The sequence below is a fragment of the Aptenodytes patagonicus genome, chromosome Z (genome assembly GCF_965638725.1).
Source record: "Aptenodytes patagonicus chromosome Z, bAptPat1.pri.cur, whole genome shotgun sequence".
Taxonomy (NCBI): Eukaryota; Metazoa; Chordata; class Aves; order Sphenisciformes; family Spheniscidae; genus Aptenodytes; species Aptenodytes patagonicus.
The window spans coordinates 13,961,319-13,982,013 of NC_134982.1; the positions used below are offsets into that span (position 1 = coordinate 13,961,319).

The following is a 20,695-nucleotide window of genomic DNA, read 5'->3' on the forward strand; positions in this document are numbered from 1 at the left end:
TTTTACAGACATATCTTTTCTGTGTGAAGAATTGACAGATAAGAGAAACTGATTACAGTGAATAAAAGAATGAAATTTGTCAATACGACAAAAGAGAGAGGTTGGACTCGATGATCTTAGAGGTCTTTTCCAACCTCAATGATTCTATGATTCTATGATCATCAAGAAAAAGCTGTATTAGAGCATTCTGCAAGAAAAACAGGATAATTTAGGAAACTGAAGACCTAAAGAACCAAATTAATACAAATAGGATTAAATTAATGCATTTAAAAACAAGTATTTTTCCTTGGGAGCATTTGTTTTTTAAAAATGAGGTGATTGTGAACCACTTCTGTAATGTGGCTGTGAAAAAGAACAGGAAGATACAGGGGAGGAATATGGACCTATTAGTGCCACAGACTAAACTGTTTGTACAATTCTGGTCACCTGTACTTGTTAGGTGACCAGAAAAAAAACCAGGTTAATCTATTTAGAACAGATTTAGAACACGGCTACAAAGATGAGCAGGGGACACAGAGGCTGTCTCATGATGACGATTTAAAGAATTGGCTTTTTCCTCCACGCAAGGATGGTTGTCTTCTATAAACATAGCAGGAGATTAGCATCAAAAGAGGGAAAATAAGAATGTGTAAACTCTAGCAAATTTTGGAACAAGAATAGATGTCCATAATTAGCTCCAAAAATTAGAGAAAAACGTTACCATCACAGCAGTGAGTTTCTGGAATAGTCTTCCAAACACAAAAATCCCATTTAGTTTTCCCAGGTAGTCTGATCTATTATGAAATATCTATGACATGGTTGTTCATGATCGCCGAGGACGGGACTTCATGATCCAATGTATGCTTTCCAGGCCAGTGTTTCAATTCAAGTTAAATGCCTTGAATTATTAACAGTTAGAAAACTGTGCAGAAGTATGAGATGGCTGGATGTCCTATTCTACATTCAGGATTTAATGCTTTCAAAATATTTTATATTAAAGAATTATGAGAACCTCTGTTTATTTGAAGATCATGCTTAAAAGCATCTTAGAAAGCTTCATTCTGATATTTGTATTACTTTCTGAAGGAATGTAAGCAGCAGCAGAGCAGTGGCCAGGAGGCTCCAGGCATATTAACCATATTCCAATGCCTGTTTCCATGGTTGCCTGGTATTTGGTATTTGTGGTTCAAATATCGTTTATAAGGCTTCTGGAGAGATGTCTTGTTTTTTAAAAATACTTACTTTAATAGAAAAAATAATGCCCACTTTGTCTTAACTATATCAGAAGTGCATCTCCCCTATCAATGACCTGAAAATGTTTTTATAAAACAGTAACTAGCATTACTGAAGATGCTGTGCGGGAATGCCTCACTTTTAGGACTCAATGCATTCTTTTATAAGGGACACAGTGGACATTGATTTGTCAGAATGGCATGCAAAATCAAGGGTTGAGGAACTGATAATTAAAAGATCATATGCCTCCGTTTTGAAGGTTTTGATTTAATTCCAACAAAGTTATTACATTCTGACATTATAGTTGAATTTCTCCCTTTTAACACAGCTGTTATGTACTATTCAACAGCTGCACATGCACCCCAGAAAACAGTATGCCTTGATGGAAATGGAAATCATTACTGGGGTTTTAGAATGCACAGAAGTGCTAGATATTCCTGTAAAATAACCCTACTCTGCAATTAATAATGTTACAAAATTGTAGGTTTGAAAACTGTGCTTACAATACTACTAGATGAAGCTGAAAGTTGAATACCAATACTGAAATCAGGTGCTGTGGAGTAGGGTTAAGAGGAAAATGTCCTTGTCCTAATTGAGTTCTAGTTCTTACATTCTTTTCTCTCTCCTTCTTGGCTATGCTGATGGAGAGAGAATGGCTATGCTTCTTGAGATTGACAGAGAGGTCTTTACTCAGTTCCGCACAGATGGAAAAATTTTCTATCATCTGCAGTGTTTTCAGGCTTGCAGGAAGGGGAACAACTGTATAGCACCCACTGGCAATGACATTATGTCCATCACAAGCTTTGCTTGTGCTGCTAAAGAAATCTAAAGCCGAAAGTACCAATCTGTACTGAACAAGATTCACATTCCAACTAGTTATGATGATAAACAATGTTCATCTTCCGGGCCTGGGGGAAGGCAGTTAAAGGAGTCTCAAAACACTGCAGTTTACTACCATTTGAAAGGCTGAACTACAGCTGTATGAAGCCAAGTACAAAAAACGAACAGAATAAAGCAAGAATGTGACAGTCCAGAATCCTACTGGCCATACATTCAACTATACTGTGGACATTGCATGACTCTGCCTTCCCACGCCAGGTTCTCAAATGCCAACACTGATATATGTCCCTAGCCAAGACTTGGGAATCGCTATCACTAGATGTGTTTCTGAATGACAGTGATGGTTGGGATTATTATTTCCTTCTCCAAGTGGTAGAGGAGCCAATGAGGATCCTTAGGGCACCGAGGAGGGTGCACAGCAAGCTCACTACCCTGGACTTCAGGAGAGCAGACTTTGGCCTCTTCAGGGATCTGCTTGGTAGGGTGCCATGGGACAAAGCCCTGGAGGGAAGAGGGGCCCAAGAAAGCTGGGTAATATTCAAGGATCACCTCCTTCAAGCTCAGGAGTGATGCATCCCAACAAAGAGGAAGTCAGGCACAAACGCCAGGAGGCCTGCATGGATGAACAAGGAGCTCCTGGACAAACTCAAACACAAAAAGGAAGCCTACAGAGGGTGGAAGCAAGGACAGGTAGCCTGGGAGGAATACAGAGAAATTGTCCGAGCAGCCAGGGATCAGGTTAGGGAAGCTAAAGCCCTGATAGAATTAAGTCTGGCCAGGGACATCAAGGGCAACAAGGAAAGATTCTATAGGTATGTCGGGGATAAAAGGAAGATAAGGGAAAATGTGGGCCCTCTCCGGAAGGAAACGGGAGACCTGGTTACCCGGAACAGGGAGAAGGTGGAGGTACTCAATGACTTCTTTGCCTCGGTCTTCACTGGCAAGTGCTCAAGCCTCACCGCCCAAGCCGCAGAAGGCAAAGGCGGGGACTGGGAGAATGAAGAGCCGCCCACTGTGGGAGAAGATCAGGTTCGAGACCATCTAAGGCACCTGAAGGTGCACAAGTCCATGGGACCCGATGAGATCCATTCGTGGGTCCCAAAGAATCATAGAATCATTAAGGTTGGAAAAGACCTCTAAGATCATCGAGTCCAACCATCAACCCAACACCACCATGCCCACTAAACCATGTCCCTAAGCACCTCATCTACTCGTCTTTTAAATACCTCCAGGGATGGGGACTCAACCACTTCCCTGGGCAGCCTCTTCCAATGTTTCACCACTCTTTCAGTAAAGACATTTTTCCTCACGTCCAATCTAAACCTCCCCTGCCGCAACTTGAGGCCATTTCCTCTCGTCCTATCGCTAGTTACTTGGGATGACACCCACCTCGCTACAACCTCCTTTCAAGTAGTTGTAGAGCATGACGAGGTCTCCCCTGAGCCTCCTTTTCTCCAGGCTAAACAACCCCAGTTCCCTCAGCCGCTCCTCATAAGACTTGTTCTCCAGACCCTTCACCAGCCTCATTGCCCTTTTCTGGACATGCTCCAACACCTCGATGTCCTTCTTGTAGTGAGGGGCCCAAAACTGAACACAGTAGTCGAGGTGCAGCCTCACCAGTGCCTGGTAAAGGGGCACAATCACTTCCCTAGTCCTGCTGGCCACACTATCTCTGACACAAGCCAGGATGCCATTGGCTTTCTTGGCCACCTGAGCACACTGCTGGCTCATATTCAGCCGGCTGTTGACCAGAACCCCCAGGTCCTTTTCCACCAGGCAGCTTTCCAGCCACTCTTGCCCAAGCCTGTAGCGCTGCATGGGGTTCTTGTGGCCAAAGTGCAGGACCCAGTACTTGGCCTTGTTGAATCTCATACAGAGATTAAACTGAAGTTGGCCTTGGCCCACCGATCCAGTCTGTCCAGGTCCCTCTGCAGAGCCTTCCTACCCTCGAGCAGATCAACACTCCCGCCCAACTTGGTGTCGTCTGCAAACTTACCGAGGGTGCACTCGATCCCCTCATCCAGACCATTGACAAAGATATTGAACAAGACTGGCCCCAAAACTGAGCCCAACTGAAGGAACTGCTGGATGAAGTTGCTAAGCCACTATCCATCGTATTTGAGAAGTTGTGGCAGTCCGGTGAAGTTCCCACTGACTGAAAAAGGGGAAACATAACCCCCATTTTTAAAAAGGGGAAAAAGGAAGACCCAGGGAACTACAGGCCAGTCAGTGTCATGTCTGTGCCTGGCAAGATCACGGAACAGATCCTCCTGGAAGCTATACTAAGGCACATGGAGGACAGGGAGGTGATTCGAGGCAGCCAGCATGGCTTCACCAAGGGCAAGTCCTGCCTGACCAACCTAGTGGCCTTCTATGATGGAGTGACTACAACAGTGGACACAGGAAGGGCTACAGATGTCATCTATATGGACTGCTGCAAGGCCTTTGACACGGTCCCCCACGACATCCCTCTCTCTAAACTGGAGAGGTATAGATTTGATGGGTGGACTGTCCACTGGGTGAGGAATTGGTTAGATGGTCGCATCCAGAGGGTAGTGGTCAACGGCTCAATGTCCAGATGGAGGTTGGTGACGAGTGGCGAGGGTTCCGTATTGGGACCAGTACTGTTTAATATCTTCATCAATGACATAGACAGTGGGATCGAGGGCACCCTCAGCAAGTTTGCAGACCAACACCACGCTGAGGGGAGCAGTTGACACACCAGAGGGACCTGGACAAGCTGGAGAGTGGGCCCATGTGAACCTCATGAGGTCCAACAAGGCCAAGTGCAAGGTTCTGCACCTGGGTCGGGGCAACCCCAGGTATCAATACAGGCTGGGGGATGAAGGGATTGAGAGCAGCCCTGCCGAGAAGGACTTGGGGGTACTGGGGGATGAAAAACCGGACATGAGCCAGCAATGGGCGCTCGCAGCCCAGAAGGCCAGTCGTATCCTGGGCTGCATCCAAAGAAGCGTGGCCAGCAGGTCGAGGGAGGGGATTCTGCCCCTCTGCTCTGCTCTGGTGAGACCCCACCTGGAGTACCGTGTCCAGCTCTGGAGCCCTCAGCATAAGAAGGACACGGACGTGCTGGAGCGGGTCCAGAGGAGGGCCACGAAAATGATCAGGGGGATGGAACACCTCTCCTATGAGGACAGGCTGAGAGAGTTGGGGTTGTTCAGCCTAGAGAAGAGAAGGCTTTGGGGACACCTTCTTGCAGCCTCTCAGTACTTAAAGGGGGCTTAGAAAAAAGATGGGGACAAACTTTTTAGCAGGGCCTGTTGCAACAGGACAAGGGGTAATGGCTTTAAACTAAAGGAGGGTAGATTTAGACTAGATATAAGGAAGACATTTTTTACGCTGAGGGTGGTGAAACAGTGGCACAGGTTGCCCCGAGAGGTGGTGGATGCCCCATCCCTGGAAACATTCCAGGTCAGGTTGGACGGGGCTCTGAGCAACCTGATCTAGTTGAAGATGTCCCTGCCCGTGGCAGGGGGGTTGGACTAGATGACCTTTAGAGGTCCCTTCCAACACAAACTATTCTATGATTCTATGATTATACTGCAAATTAAAAGCTGTGGATGTGCAGTGTGTCCAGAGCACTGCTTTCCCTCTCTGAACCAGCCCTAATTGGAAGTCACCAAATTCTGAATCCCTCAGGCACCCAGTTTAGCCTTCATGGAGATGTATAGGCTCCAGAGAAGATAAGGAGTTCAGACATGTCTCTGATCTGAATTTTTTGTGACTGATTCCAGGTGACTATTTTAGCACGTAGGTTTTGTGGAGTGCTTTGTGATGATGCTTAGTTCCTGCTATTGGCTATGTAAGGGAACCTAGACATCCAGTTAATTTCTTGGAATCGAGCACTTCATATTTCTGCGTTGCATAAACTGGAAGCACCTACAAGTTCTTTTAGATTTCACCTGAAAAGCCTATATAAGGGTTTCTAATACATTTTTTGTAAATTTCCTTCTTAAACAAACCTTCTCCTATTGACCCTTTGTAGTCCTTCCTTTGATTAGCAGTCAACATGTGATGATGAATGGAACAACTTCTCTCACCCTTGGAGATGTGCTCCTCAGTCTGAAAGACTGAAGTAATTTTTGAAAAAGAAAAATTGTGAAACCCCAAATTCTTGAAAATAGTTTAGATACCTACTTTTCCATCACAGTATTTATCCACTTAACTTCTATTGATTTTACAGAACTGAGCCTGAAACTCTTTTTAAAACCCTCAACATCTAAACTGACAAGAAAAGCCAAGACAACACGAAGAAAGCACCATTATCGCTACTTTACAAATGGAGAACCAAGACAGAGAACAATCAAATGCTTTGCTCAGACTCATACTAAAAATGTAACAAAAGGTAAAAACTGATCCTTTCCTGCTAGGTTTTTTTTTTTCTTTTCTGAATACCACCTCTACTGCCTTTTTTTTCCCAATAAAACATGATTTAGCTAACAACAGCAATCTTCCTCTACCAGTCTCACAGCTCCTGAATATTCTATTTTCTTCCCTGGTGGTCTGTACATTTAGTCATAATTTCAGTATTATTATTTTTACAGCAGTCTTTTACAGACAAGAAAAGCATAAGCTGTAAAGAGTAAAATTTTAGAGTTTGAAAGTTAGAATTTACATTAGAACTTGAAAATTGCTCTTGAAACATGACAGAAGTTCATCTCTACCAACTACCAAGCCCAACTCCACAGTCACTGTTTTGCTATAATGATTTTAAATATTATTTATATATAGCATAGTCATGAAATATAAAGTCCAGTTTCCTACCTAACGGGTTCATGTGTGTGAGGAGATTTTTATTCCTCTCATTCATGAATGTCAGATCACTTGATGATCTGCAAGAGAAAAGAATTGCAGGATTATTATATTACTGGAAGTATTACTACTTTATTCCTAAAACAGAAAGAGCAAAAAAAAAAATCACTCTTTGTATTAGCTGACTCAGATACTGACAGTCTAAGTCAATACATTTAAACACTGAGAGCAATAGCAACTATGGTAAAATACCATTTTACTGTACACTCTTTCCTTTATCTGTTTCAATAAAAGCACAAAATTTTGAGGCAACTGAGGATGCAGTTTAGATTTACCAGTAGACTGTGCTAGGCTATGTGATTAAAGGCTAATCACCACCTACACGAAGGCCGGGACAGGATCAGATAAAAATTGACAGGGTCGGGGTCGGAACCCTAGCAGTCTAATCAGTGAAAATGGGAATCGGCTACGCCGAAGACTACCAAAGCACAGTCAGACCATTGTCCCTTGTGTGGAAGCCACCAGGAGGAGCCAACCAAGCAAATCCCCTTCCCCATATGCCTCACAGACTGAAGGAGGTATAGCACTCGTTAAGGGATGCAGGGGGGAAAGAATTTGGGGAGGAAAGAAAGGGATCAAAGTGGACTGGGAAGAAACAAGCATGCGAAAATAAGGTGAAAAGGGGAATAAAGGGGTCAGTTAAGTGTAAACTGGTGGCTTGTCTGACTGAGATGTGTGCCTGATCACTGTAGTCTACCCTACGTTCTCAATTAAGTCGTATTTCTAACTATCTTCTGTCTGGGTGTGCTCTGTTCTGAGTGGGTACATTTGGATGCTAGCAAACTTTCAGCTGGATTAGCCAGTAAGGAGTGCATTGCAAACCTCTGGGCTCATATGGAACTCCCCCACAACTGGGGAGACCAGAGGATCTGGGGCCAGCTACTGCATCGCCTGAGCATCTAAGACCAGCTACTACAGCGATCCATTTTTTTTGTGCAAATACACACATATACGTGTAAATGTATATGTTACCTCTTTGTTGATGTGTGCGGCCTCTGTGTGTGTTTATTGCGTCCTTGTGCCCCCCCATCAGGAGCAGCTGCTCAGCTTCACTACTGGCAGAACCCGCGGATATGGACCTACAGCAGCCTCACATCTGCAGGGCTACCTGATTCAGCTGCCTCTAACAGACTGAAATTAAATGTTTTACAAAAAAAGCCACTATGTTTAACTAACTGGTCTTTGTCATCCCATCTGAATACACTATGCTGTGAAGAAATAATTTAGATGAGCTTCAATGGGCAACTTATCTGCCAGAGCAAGAAAACCTATTTATACATTAAATTACTAACTTTGAAATTACTAACTTCATCATACTATTTCTTACAAAATCTTCTCTCTTTAAACAATTTGAAACAAAGTAGAATATTTTTACAACTAACATTATGCCTGGTCTGTATCGCCTGGAGACCAGGTGGGAAGCTGTACTACTCAGTTACCAGGGTATTCTTTTGTTTGGCTCCATTTCAGTAAAGCTAATGAGAACAATAAAAATACCATGAAATTATTTGGCAGCTAGACATCATGCCATTACAGAGAATCAGATTTAATTGAGGGTGATAAATGGTTTCTTTTTTCTGTGCATATATAAAATGGCATAGATAACATATGACTGAATATGGCAGAAATAATGTTTGCAGTGAAGTTACTCAACCAAGACATAAGGTGAAATGTAGTTTAAAGATGGAGCTCAATAAGTGCTCTCTGTTTTAGAGAGGACAGAAATCTGGTTGTCAGTGTGCGTGCTGGGAACACAGTTTGACTCAACATTGGTTAAATAGAATAATTTTCCCAAAATACAAGCTGCCTTGTAGATCTAGATCACTTCACAGAGACAACTTAAAAATTATGCAATAGTTCCACATTTAAAAGGAAGCCTAGTTCTATGAGAAAATGTATGGTTATGATCACTAAATAAAAGTAAGCTTTCCTCTACTTTTTCTGATTTCTACTACTCGGTACTACATCAAAACATACAGTTCTATCTTACCAGCAAATTTTATTCTGCTTTCATGACTGCTTTCATCAGGAAGTGATATCACGAACTGGTGACGCATCCCTACATAATATGACTGACTTAAAACGTGGTTTTTACCAAAGCTACAATAGTGCCATAGGCACTGGCTTGTTCATATCAGTGATTGGAAAGGATCTGATAGAATTGACCTTACCTCCCGCATTAACCAGGACAATGACTCTCACCCAAGTATATCTACATCAAATAATCATTACTCAAATCATATTTATTATGATAGTCCTGAGAACAAAGATAGAATCCCACTGTCTTAGGTACTGTACAAAGAAGATTTTCTGCTCTTAAGAACTGAAAATGTAAATAACTGATTAATAATACAAAGTGGAAGAAAGGGATATAACAAGCAGGTCAAAACGTCAATATTTTTTGTTTGAAACTAAAGATTATTTTCATCACAAAATATTTTCAAAATATCCCATAAACTGGAAACCGCCTATGAAGAATCAGTTTTAGAAAATTCACTTCAGAATGTCACAAATTCTTTTTCAGCCAAAGCCAATGCATGCAAATTTTCAAAATTCCAAAATGAACAAATATCACCAAATACCAACATAAATCAGTTTGTTTTGAAATTTTCCAGTAGAACATTTTCTGAAATCTATGCAAATAATTGCATTTTATTATAACTTTTTTCCCAATGAAAACATGTTGCGATGAAAAATTTCTGATAATCTTTAATTATACATAGAATTTCAATGAGCAATGCAATGGCACGAAATGTCTTGCTATTCTGACATTTCTGGGGGAAGATGCTGGTGTAGAGGTTAGGAAGTTCATCGCGGAGAGACTACGATGACTAAAACTTTACAGGAAGCAAAGGAACAGGACTCTGAAAGCAGTAAAGGGAACACAGTAACAGAGGAAAGTGTGAAAGGTTTATGGAGTGAATCTGAGGGAGAGACAATGAGGAAGGACACAGAAGGGGGAAAGAACAATCTGTTGGTACTGGGCAGTAAAGGGTCAGATAAAGTTGTAATTTTGAATGTATTCCAATATTCCCTTTGAGTTTCAAAGCTCCATCCACTGGATGCCATCCCCAAATAGCCTTTTCTTGGTGAACACAGGCGATGGGGTTGGGTGGAGGACAAGCATCTTCTGGATCCTAGTGCCTGCAAGCATCAGTAGGGTAATGCTGAAGAAAGCTGTGACCTTAGCTCTGGCACAGCTTCTTTATTCCCTCTCACTGAGACAGTCCATTTTGGCTGAGTCTGTGTCTGGAGTGTCTCTCCAAAGCTTCATGACTGTGGTAAGACTGTAACAGAAAGAACCTGGCTGCAGGGGAATAAATGTTCTTGTTGAATCACAAATATGCTCAGTAATTAACAATATCAGTGGCAGCAGAGCAAACTATTGGACAAATAATTGTTTTCTGTTTCAGTGTTCTCTTTTTCAGGAGGTCCCCAGTATGAGGTCGTAAAAGTAGCTGTTTCTTTGTCTTTTTCTGAGTACATGTTGTACATTTACACTTGAATTGCTTAAGTGACTGTAGAGTTACTCTGTAAAAGAACACAATTATAAAAAATTACTACTCCAGTCAAACTGAATAAACACTCAATGTCCTATTATTTGTGAACATGAACATTTCTCAAACATATTCCTCGAGCTTCAAACTTGTTGATAAAAGAGCTTTGTGGTTGCATGCTGAAGGCTACCACTAATGCCATATACAGATCAAGTGGCATACTGGCTAGCTAAAGGAATGAAACAATGTTATCCCAGTAATCTAAAACTGAGGGAAAAATCTTTTCTTTCAATTATTTGAGAGAAAATGCTGACAATAAGGGGAATAAAACAATATTTAACCTTCAACCTTCACTTTCCTGAGCTTAAAATAATTAATCTTCTGGCACTTCTAACCTAAAGCATTATACTCCCTTTAATACAGAAATATGTGGATATGCAAAGAAGTATCTTTATCACGCCTAGCTCTAATCTTGGTGGCATTTTCTAGATCTCCTCCGCAACCTAATTCCTGAGCAGACTAGTGTTAACACATTTTATAAACAGATTATTTTCTACAGGTGTTTACATAGGTGGCATTAATCTCTAGTGTCAGTAAAAACCACACAGCTTCCTTATGAGGAGTGTCTCATTACAGAAAGTCAAATGTTCAAACTACTCTGAACATTCTACATGCCAAACCAGTAACAGTATCAATACTGCTGTATCACAACCCTGTTAAGTTTCACATAGATGCTCATCTTCCATCAAAAATATCTTTAATTAGAGTTTTGCAGTGGAAGAATACTGAAGCTCCTAAAAGCTGCAATATGCGTTCTGAAGGAACTGAATTCACTCCTTGATCAGGAGCACGAATTTCCCTTCTAATTTCTTCACGATGAATATATAAACTGAATGAAGCATAGCACCAGCCTGATCTACCCCCCCATCTTCATCCCAGGCTGCTATTCTTTGGAGATTCTCAGTCATGGTGAATTGTGTTTTGGATTTTTCATTTGTTTTGCAGTATAAGGAAATGACCCTGAGATTGCAGACTGTGGGACTTTTATGTACTTGTTTACAGAACAAAGACTTACACTGCAATCTCTGGAGGTTAAAGGTAAATTTATTAATGTATTCATTCATTAACCCATTCATTCATTAACTCACTTGCTCTGTTCCTTAGAAACTGCAAGGACAGTATTGTGTCTTCTAATGATGAATGCGTTTCTATCAGGTAATATTTGCATCTCTGACAAAGTAAATAAAACATGTCAAGAAACTACTTGAAGAAATTAATTTTGCAGAGAGAGAGAAATCTTCATTGTGCAGCAAAGGCAAACAAATGGATTCACCAATGAAGATTAATTAAATATGGGATATTAGGTTTCAGACTATGGATAGTGTTTAGTTTTAAGAAACTAAGGACATAAGAATGCCTCTCCCTTACCTCTGCTTAACACCAAATATGTCCAATTAGATTTAACATGAATGTTTCAGTTTGCCCTGCTCCTCTGTGGAGCTTGCACACTTCTTGGTTAAATAATGAAGAAAGAGCTACTAAACACAATTTGGAGAAGAAAAGATTTCAAGGAATGAAAAATATATTCTGTACTAGAGCAAAATCTATTTTAACACTTTTCTTCAGTATGTTCCTGTTATTTGGTGAAAAAAGACTCAGAATGAAATGAAGGACTTTTGGTTATAGCATGTATCGATGCATGTGGCTACATCTGTTCTTTCAGTAAATGTTCTTGATTCACTGTTTATTGCATAGCTTCAGTGGCTGTGAAATTTTTCCTTCTTTGCCCTCAGTCTCAGGTTGGACCTATGGTGTGTACGATAATTGTCAAGTTTTATAAGCCTTATTATACGAGGTAATGACTTCACCTTGGAACACTGGAGTCAACACTGGAGTCTGCTGCCTTTGAAATGGCATGCTTCTTCAAGATTATGAAACTGCCATCCAGTTTAGGGGCCAAAGGGGAAGGCATGAATGTGGGGTGTGGAGTGGTCAATTCAGAACTGCTTGCAAGCAAAACCATCTGATTTTCACCTAAAAGAAAACTCTGATGAAAATTCAAAAGTTTCAGTAACTGCAGGTAGACAGAGATGACCTTTTATGCCCAAGCATCTGAAATGTCAGATCTGCGTGTTTTAATTGGACCCACAAAAACATTAAAAAAAAGAAAATGTGATGATAATAAATCTGAAAAATCAATGACATTTCTTTTAGAATTATTAGATATTTACAAGGAATCAAAGACAAGGCATAAGCATCAGGAACCTTCATGCTTGCCCTCTGTATGGTGGACTTCATGGTAAATTGCAGCAAACTAGTAAATTTTACTAACAGCTGAAATAATTTTAAACATGGTAATTTAGATCAATAGAAATCAACTATCAGCCTCTCTAATTAACATCAACCCATTTTGTTTTATATCCCATTACAAACAACTTTAATTAGTAATTTTTTGTAGGCACCCAGTTACCCAATCATAATTCAAATGGTAAAAACATTCATTTTGCATTGAATCCACAATATTTCTTCCACAGTCCCTGAAATAAAAACCTTATGCTGACATTTATGAAATGGCAGGAGGAAAAAATGCTGTAACTGTGAGGTTTACTTTAGGTAATAACAACACAGGCTTTTAAATCCTTGCTTACATAAAGCCTGACCTTTTCACTTGATATAAAAGTCATTTTTACTGAAACTTGGATCCACACCTTCAGCCATTATTGTTACCTGCATCTTTTCAAGTTGCCTTTTCAGTGATGCCTCTTATGGTCATATGCCTGCATCTTCTTTGGCTGCATGCCCTAGGTAGCAGCATATTTTATATAATTTAAATGGAAAAATCACTGAAGAATAACACAACCATGTTTTAAATTACTCTTTTAATTTAATCCTTGAGTTGCTCCACTGACACTATGTTGAATATATGATCTGACACTGTTTAATAGATACCAGCACCAGACTTTCAAATCCAGTTCGGATTGTTTGTTTAACTGGGCATGGTAGGAACCTTGAGCCAGAATAGTCAGACCTCTGTCTCCCTTAAGGTCTTCTTCACTTGAAATTTGTGCATCCTTCAGAGTGCAGGAGAAAAGGATGGTTACACCTCTGACAAGGCTGCCTATATAAGTCTTGGGTGGCTATCACCAGCACACAGAACAAAGCAGCTATGAAGCAGCTCAAGCACACAGAAACTATTAGGGCTCTAAGAACCAGCCACGAAGTGGGTAAAAGAGGCACCTTTCCTTCCTCCTCCCTGGAGTTTTGTACCAGGTGCAGCTCAGAGACTGTAGGGGACTCAGCTTGCAAAGTTGCTATCTGGATGAGGAACAGGTTTTGAAGGTTGCCTCGAGACGGTCTTTCAAGACAGCACAAATAGCAATAGGACCTTAAGAGGGCAAATTAGTTGCAGACAATATGGATGGGTAATTGAGGCATTTTGAAATCTTTAGATGTAAACACAGATTTTAGAAATAAGTAGACCAAGTGAGTCATAGAAGTCCATTGGGTTATAAATACCGTTCTGCTTTTTTTGCTCACATTTCTTCAAACTGATTTTTACCTCACTTTCAGAGTCCTAGCTACATTTAAACATTTACTGTCGTACTTTTCATTTATAGCTACCTTCTATGAAGTATGCTGACTGGTACAAAAATTACTAGCTGTTCGATAATACAGATCAATTCTTCTTCATCGTTAAATGCTGCTGAATAATACACACTAAGGACACACTCAGTTCGCCACCACTGCAATGTTCCTAAACTGCTTCAGACACCTACTGCCAACGAAGCAGCATGCCGATGCAAACCTCATGTCTCTGTTCTGGACTGTAGTGTGAGCTACTCAGGACAGGCACCCAGAATCACACAGACTGAGAGTCACAGGCGTACAGATCTGAACAAACCACCACTAACCTCCTGTATGGATATGTTACTGCCCTTCAACAGAAGCTGTTAAGTGCAGTCAGAATGCTGTGTTACCCTATACAGAGAAGAGATAGGCAATGCCTCAGTTGTTGGAAGGTTAAATAAACACGGTAGCATTTAGCCACTTCTCACAGCTCGTTGTGTCTTTGGTATGAAAACCAAATCAAGAGGACGGGTTTTTTAACAGAGATTTCTGGTACATTCCTCCCCCAGTGGTGCAAAAGAACACTGGTTCTGCAAGTTGTTGATGCGCATTGCAGTTCAAAATCTACTCCACTATTTCAGTTTCCAACTCTACTTCAACTGCTCAACTTTTTAACTGCTTAAACAAAATTCATTCTTTGAAAGGTGAAACTGGTACTTGAAAATACTGATGTATGTATAGAAGCATATGAAAGGAAAAGGTCACGGGCTCTTTTTTAGGTCTCAAAACCTCTGATTTGAGCAAGAGTGCTTACTTTTTATACCTATGTATACCTAGAATAGTTTCACAATTATGTGTATACGACAGTATACACAAACAGAAAAATCTCCAAGTGCACAATAACAACTATGTTGCTACACAAAGTATGACCATTTATTCTTAGCTTATTTATTTATTAGCTTAAGCTTACTCCTTTTCATTTTAATACTCAATCTTGAATCACCTTGTCCTTCAAATAACTTACAACATTCAAAAATGTAAACAAATGTTGCGATTCCTTTTACAGGATCACGTTCTGAGCAGATACATTTATGAGACTAGATATACATGAACATTTTCTTTGAGCATAGTATTAAAGCTCTGTTATATGTCAATGATGTAGTCATGGGACAACTGCAAACAGCAGTTTGAATTATGAGGCCAGCTCTGAGAAGAACTTTGCGTTAGAGTTCCACTATGCTCATTTTCCACTGGTGAATATGTATAAGAACTGGCACTGAGGTTCAGGAAATTCTGGTTCTAATCCTGAATCTCTTTTTTTTTTCTTTTATATGATATTTTCCATTAGTCAAAATCTGATTCCTTTTTTAGAGGAACTGTGTTCATAACAAAAGCAGCAGCCAATGACCGAATTCCTTTACAAACCACTTTATTTTTGACTTTACAGCCAAACCATTAAATAAGTCATATAAATTCTCAACCTGGGAACAAACTGTCATTCTTCAGAAAGTTCATCTGTTTATGTTTGGCTAAGTGCATGGAAAAGAAAAGCTTTGTCATTTCTTGATGTTTTTTCTCCCCTTCCACTAGCATGCAGGTTGGTAACCCCTAACAAGTATTATATACCTGGCATTTCTATTTGCGTGACATTTTCAGTGATTGCACTGAAATTACATCCCAGAACATTTTAATGATTATCACCTTACAAAAACTTCAGAGTGACAGCACACTTCTCATTACTGAGGAACACAAGTCTTTGTTCTTTTTAGCATCTACAAAATAAGCAGGTCTGCATTTTTCCTGCAGCTTTACTTATACAACTATGTTTGACATTAAAACCCAGCAAAGCCTCCTACTTGTATGATGAAAGCAGTACTAGGTTATGAAGTCTGGGTGGAGTGCCTGACTGAGGACATTGTGAATTGAGGAGATGGGCTCTGTGCCAGCTATGACTATGGCAGCACAGAGGAAGAGAATACTCAACCCGCTTTTTGTAATACAGACAGTTGTTATGAAACAAAATTATTTTCAGATAGTTCTATTCTACAGAGTGGTATTGACCTATGTTGATGGTGCCAGGGTGTGATGAGTGGCTTAGAGACATTGCTTATCCCTTATACCCTCAGTTGCATCAAACGTTTCTTGGCCATTGCTAACACTTTGTGCCTTTGAATATAGCGAGTCTGTAATTTTGTGAGAACAAAAGCTCTTTCGAGAACAGTTTTGCAATACAGAGTCAACAGGAGTTAAGTTGTAAAACGTGGCAATAACACATGATTAAAGCTAAGACTAGCCTGGAAAAAACCCATGTTTTTCCATGAGCAGTGGAACTAATAAAGCCTGATTTTCTAAGAATTTGTTTCACCTTGCCACTGGAATACCAGCTTCCTCCTTCCTGACATCAACTATGATACTCCATTGGCCAAGAAGCTATGGCTGGGCTGGACATAAACTTATGCTGATGGGGTGGTTTCTACATGAGTTCGCTTGAATGGCCAGCATGCATATGCTGACAGTTTAACGGGCTTTTGCCAAATGGGAGGCGATGGTAACTATATTCTGCCCAATTTTCCTCCACATGAGGAGGAATGCTAATTAGGGTCTCTCTTTTCCATTAATTCGACAATTTTCAGAAAAATTGTATGTGTCTATTATCTTTGGGAATTCCACCCTCTTTTAAATATGATTTATACTGGACAACAGGATAATACAATATTGGAAGGAATGGGGCCTATAGATTGTGAGATCAGTTAGCCTCACTTCCTTAGTAAACCAAGAGCAGTTTCATATATCAAAATCTCCAATGATTATTTTGTAATGTCGAGCAATTTTAGTTTTATTTTTCTGGTAAGTCTGTAACAGTGTTTCTGTTCACTCTGAGTATGTGGTTCGCTTTTATGGGTTGCCACCTGAGCAAACAGGGCATAGGCTTTTAAAAAATGTGTGGACTACAAATTATTGCCTCACTTGGATAAAAATAGACCTGTTTGGTCATTTGCCTAGAAACCAGGAGGCGTAAGTTAAATTATCATCTCATCCTAGGGAAATTCAATGCCAAATCTCTTACTTCTTATGGCATAGAGTAATCTCGGCTAGAATTGTTCTCTACCCTTCTTGTTTCCATTCTAGCTATGAATGCAAGAGTTACAGGGACAGAAAAAAGATAACCAGGACAGAATGTGACTATAGCTTAGTGTTTAGGGTACTTGGCTGGGAAAGAATGAGGTTTGCTTGCTCCTTGCCCAAATTTTCTGTTTATTGTACAGTGGCTGCTTAATGTAAATTACATGAAGAGATCTGGTGGGCAGGAAACACAATATTTTAGAACAGCAATGCAAAGGAATGTGCAAGACAGCCTGGATCTGAATTCATATGTGAAAAGTGATTTGCTGCTTAACTGGCAGGGTGGTTCAGTCTTCTACAGTAGTTAAGGAAGAACATGAGAAACAAAGGATTTGGGTGACTGATCAGGAACTGTCCTCGAACCCTGTCTAGCTTGTTCCGCTGGTGACAAATTCACAAAGAAATGTGAGAGAGACAGGCCAATATTTTTGTTTGGACAAAAGGCAAAAGGAAATGTTTGGAGATGTAGGTTCATGGGTAATCACCACAGAGAAGATACTTGGATGGTCCATTCAGATGAGATTCAGATGAGATGTAGAATAAGATGTGGAGGGAGAATGAAAGAGGATCAAGAGTAGACCCCTGCAGAGAAAGAAGAGAGAAGACACGCTGTAGTAGTCAGGAGAATTATGGAAGACAGGGATAAAAGGAAAACTTCTGTCTCCTGTTGCGTGTGTGTCTGTACATGCACGCACACAGAAGGGAGGGGAGTCTGAGGAAGAAGGGAAGACAGCTGTAGGGGAAAAGGGACAAAGTCTTTTGCAATATTTTTTAGAGATAAATCAATTACTCAGCAATTTAATTGGTATTTCACAAGCTGCATATTAAATAGTTAAAGTTTGCATAGGAGATCTTGTGGAGTCACCATCCTTGGAGACTGAAATTAGCCGACAAATTAGACATGCAGAAGCATGTATTTGTTTAACTTTCCATTCAAAAGAAATGTTCTAAAAACAGTCTTGAAGAACAAATCAATGGTATTTGCCTGAACACAAGTAAAAAAGAGAAAAAAGCTAATTGACCTTAACTCTAGACGTACAACAGCTGTTAAAGTTAGGAAAGTGGAAAACCAAATACAACATGTTTGTTTAGAACTTCATGAAATGCTGTGAACATTTGGAGCTACCTAGTATGTTGTAAACCCTAAACCTCAAGGTTTATGGTTAGGAACCATGGTATCCACATATTCTCCTGCATGTGTTAATTACACTGAGCTAGATGTGGCAGGTAAATCTTACTGCCAAGACTGAAAAGACCAGTTAAGTACAAGCTACAAGAAGTTTTACTTCTTATTGGGGGCACTGCTAGAGAAGAATTCGAAAAGCAGAGGTAACTGTGAGGGACATGCACATAGGAATCATTAAATTCAGGAAATGCTGCACACAGAACGAGACAATGTGTCTGTATGTAAGCAGATCGTAAGAAATGCACTAAAAATGGAAAACAAAAGCCATAGAAGGACCCAGCAGGGTGACCTAAATTTCATGGGACCTATTAAGGTTAAGTAGAACAGCATAGAATCACAAAACCAAAGAATAATTCAAGTTGGAAGGGAGCTTGGGGGATCTCTAATCCATCCTCTGCTGAAAGCAGTCACCTATGAGACCAGACTGGGTTGCTCTGGGCTTATCCACTCATAGCTTGAAAATCTCCACGGATGGATACTGCACAACCTCTCTGCAGCAACATGTTCCACTGCTTGACTGTCCTTATGGTGAACAAATACTACCCTATATTCAGTTAGAACCTCTCTTGTTTCAGTATATGCCTGTCATCTTTTGTCCTCGTACCATGCACTGCAGTAAGAGCCTGCCCTCATCTTCTCAATAACTTCCCTGCAGGTACTGGAAGACTGCCATCAGGAAAATGCCTATTTTCCTTTCTGTGTATAGCTCTACTGTCCTATTGTCACTCTCTGGTTGTAATCCAAAACTTTTACTCTCTTGGAGCACTTATCTGAATTTCAGGCTGACCTTCTGATGCAGTAACTACATATGCATTCTATGATGTCTGTGGCCCTTTCTCCCTCTTAGAAGCAAATAAAACCAGTGTAAAACAAAAACTGCAGTTCCTTCAGTCACATTGGCCAAGTACTAACAATCAAGGAAAAAGAAAAATGCACTTGACCTACGTAAAAAAGGGTATGTCAGCATCAACTTCATATGAACATGTATATTTCTACAAAAGGAAACAAAATTCAAATAGATCATGAACATGAACCCTAGTGAGCTACTGCTGTTTCTTCATAGCAGTCTCAACTTGAATAAATAATTTTGATTATTGTTATTATTGTTATTAATTTTTCTGGAATGAGTTATATAAAATAAAAGACATCAGCTCCCATAGAACTGTCAACTGTGACAGTGAGCAGATCTAAAAAACCACCAAAATATTAAAAATAGATATGTGTGAGATAATTACCAAGTCATATTTTGAAAAGTAACTATTAGCCTTGTTACATTGTGCATTTAGATCATCCCTCTCTTCATATCTTGTGTGTATGGATGTGGTTAGAAACCTACTTTGCTGCAAATAAACTAGGTGGTCTCAGTAGGGAGGTAGGGTAAAGAGTACCAGGAGTTCAACAAAGAATGCGAACCAGCCTGTGGGCCCTCATACTCTCAGGAGAAATGGCTGATAATGAAACAGTCTTGAAATTAGGGATTTCATTATAGGCTCAGAAAAGGACTTTATATTTTGACTGGTATAATATTATCAGCCTTCCCTAGCCAGTTTGGCATGAACACTCCAAAAATTACACAAGAATAAGCAGGCACAAAAAACTGCCAACTCACTGCTAAAACAAAACCTATTCAAACTCTGCGTGCTAAAGAAATGGTTCAAGAACATTTCATAGTAATGGAAAAAGTACTTCTTGAAATTGGCAAGATTAGAAAGAGCTTAGCTTGATGCAGCTGCCTATTGTTTCAGATGAAAAAGATTAGCATAGGTGGGAATTCATTTTTTATTTTCATTTTCATAAAAGCTGCATGTTCTCATGTCTAGTCCATTCCTTTTAACGCCACTGTCCCCTTTCCCACAGACAGAGATATTCTGCAGTTGCTCACTTAAACCTACAGCTGCAGAATAAGAGACAATTTACTGGGTAGCATTAGCATATCACTAAACTGACCTGCATTGGAAGAATGGAGTCTATTAGAGAAAGATTGTTTGCCTGTTAAATAAGATCGCTAGACAACAAATGTTTAGGTTTAAAACTGTTGAAGTGAATGCAGTTATATCAATAACAATTATCAGTTCATTGTCCCTAAGATCCTAAGGCTCAAGATACCTACCCACGGCCCTGGGAGCACATACACTATTCTCTTTACTATGGCAAGACACTGAAGCTACTTCCTCATGGAGGGATACAATAAAGTTTTATGTGTAGAGAAAAGGCAGCATCTTGCCTTTACTCAGCAACAGAAAATACAATAAGGTTTTAAGAGTCTCATATGCTTTCCCACTTTTTTTTTTTTTTTTTTTGCTTGTGCTTATGTGGTATAAGCCTTGCAAGTTTTGCTGATGTTGATGGATTCTTTTACTTGTAAGGGGAGTGCAATGCCGTTTTTCTCATGCAACCTGCGTATATAATATAAGTAGCTTGTGAATACTTGAGAAAAGCT

The 20,695-nt window shown here is 40.1% G+C and overlaps 1 protein-coding gene across 4 annotated transcripts in view; it reads right to left on the reverse strand.

Annotated features, from left to right (window-relative positions):
* Positions 1-20,695, reverse strand: part of PRLR (prolactin receptor) — a 98,887-nt gene that overhangs the window by 17,731 nt on the left and 60,461 nt on the right. The window contains exon 3 of one of the 4 annotated variants that reach the window (XM_076362908.1): positions 6,835-6,902. The exons of 2 other annotated variants lie outside the window; for them this stretch is intronic. The gene's annotated coding sequence lies outside the window, so the exon portion shown is untranslated. Of the gene's footprint in view, positions 1-6,032; positions 6,090-6,834; positions 6,903-20,695 lie in introns of those variants that run through there. One more of the 4 variants, XM_076362911.1, reaches the window with a different exon arrangement.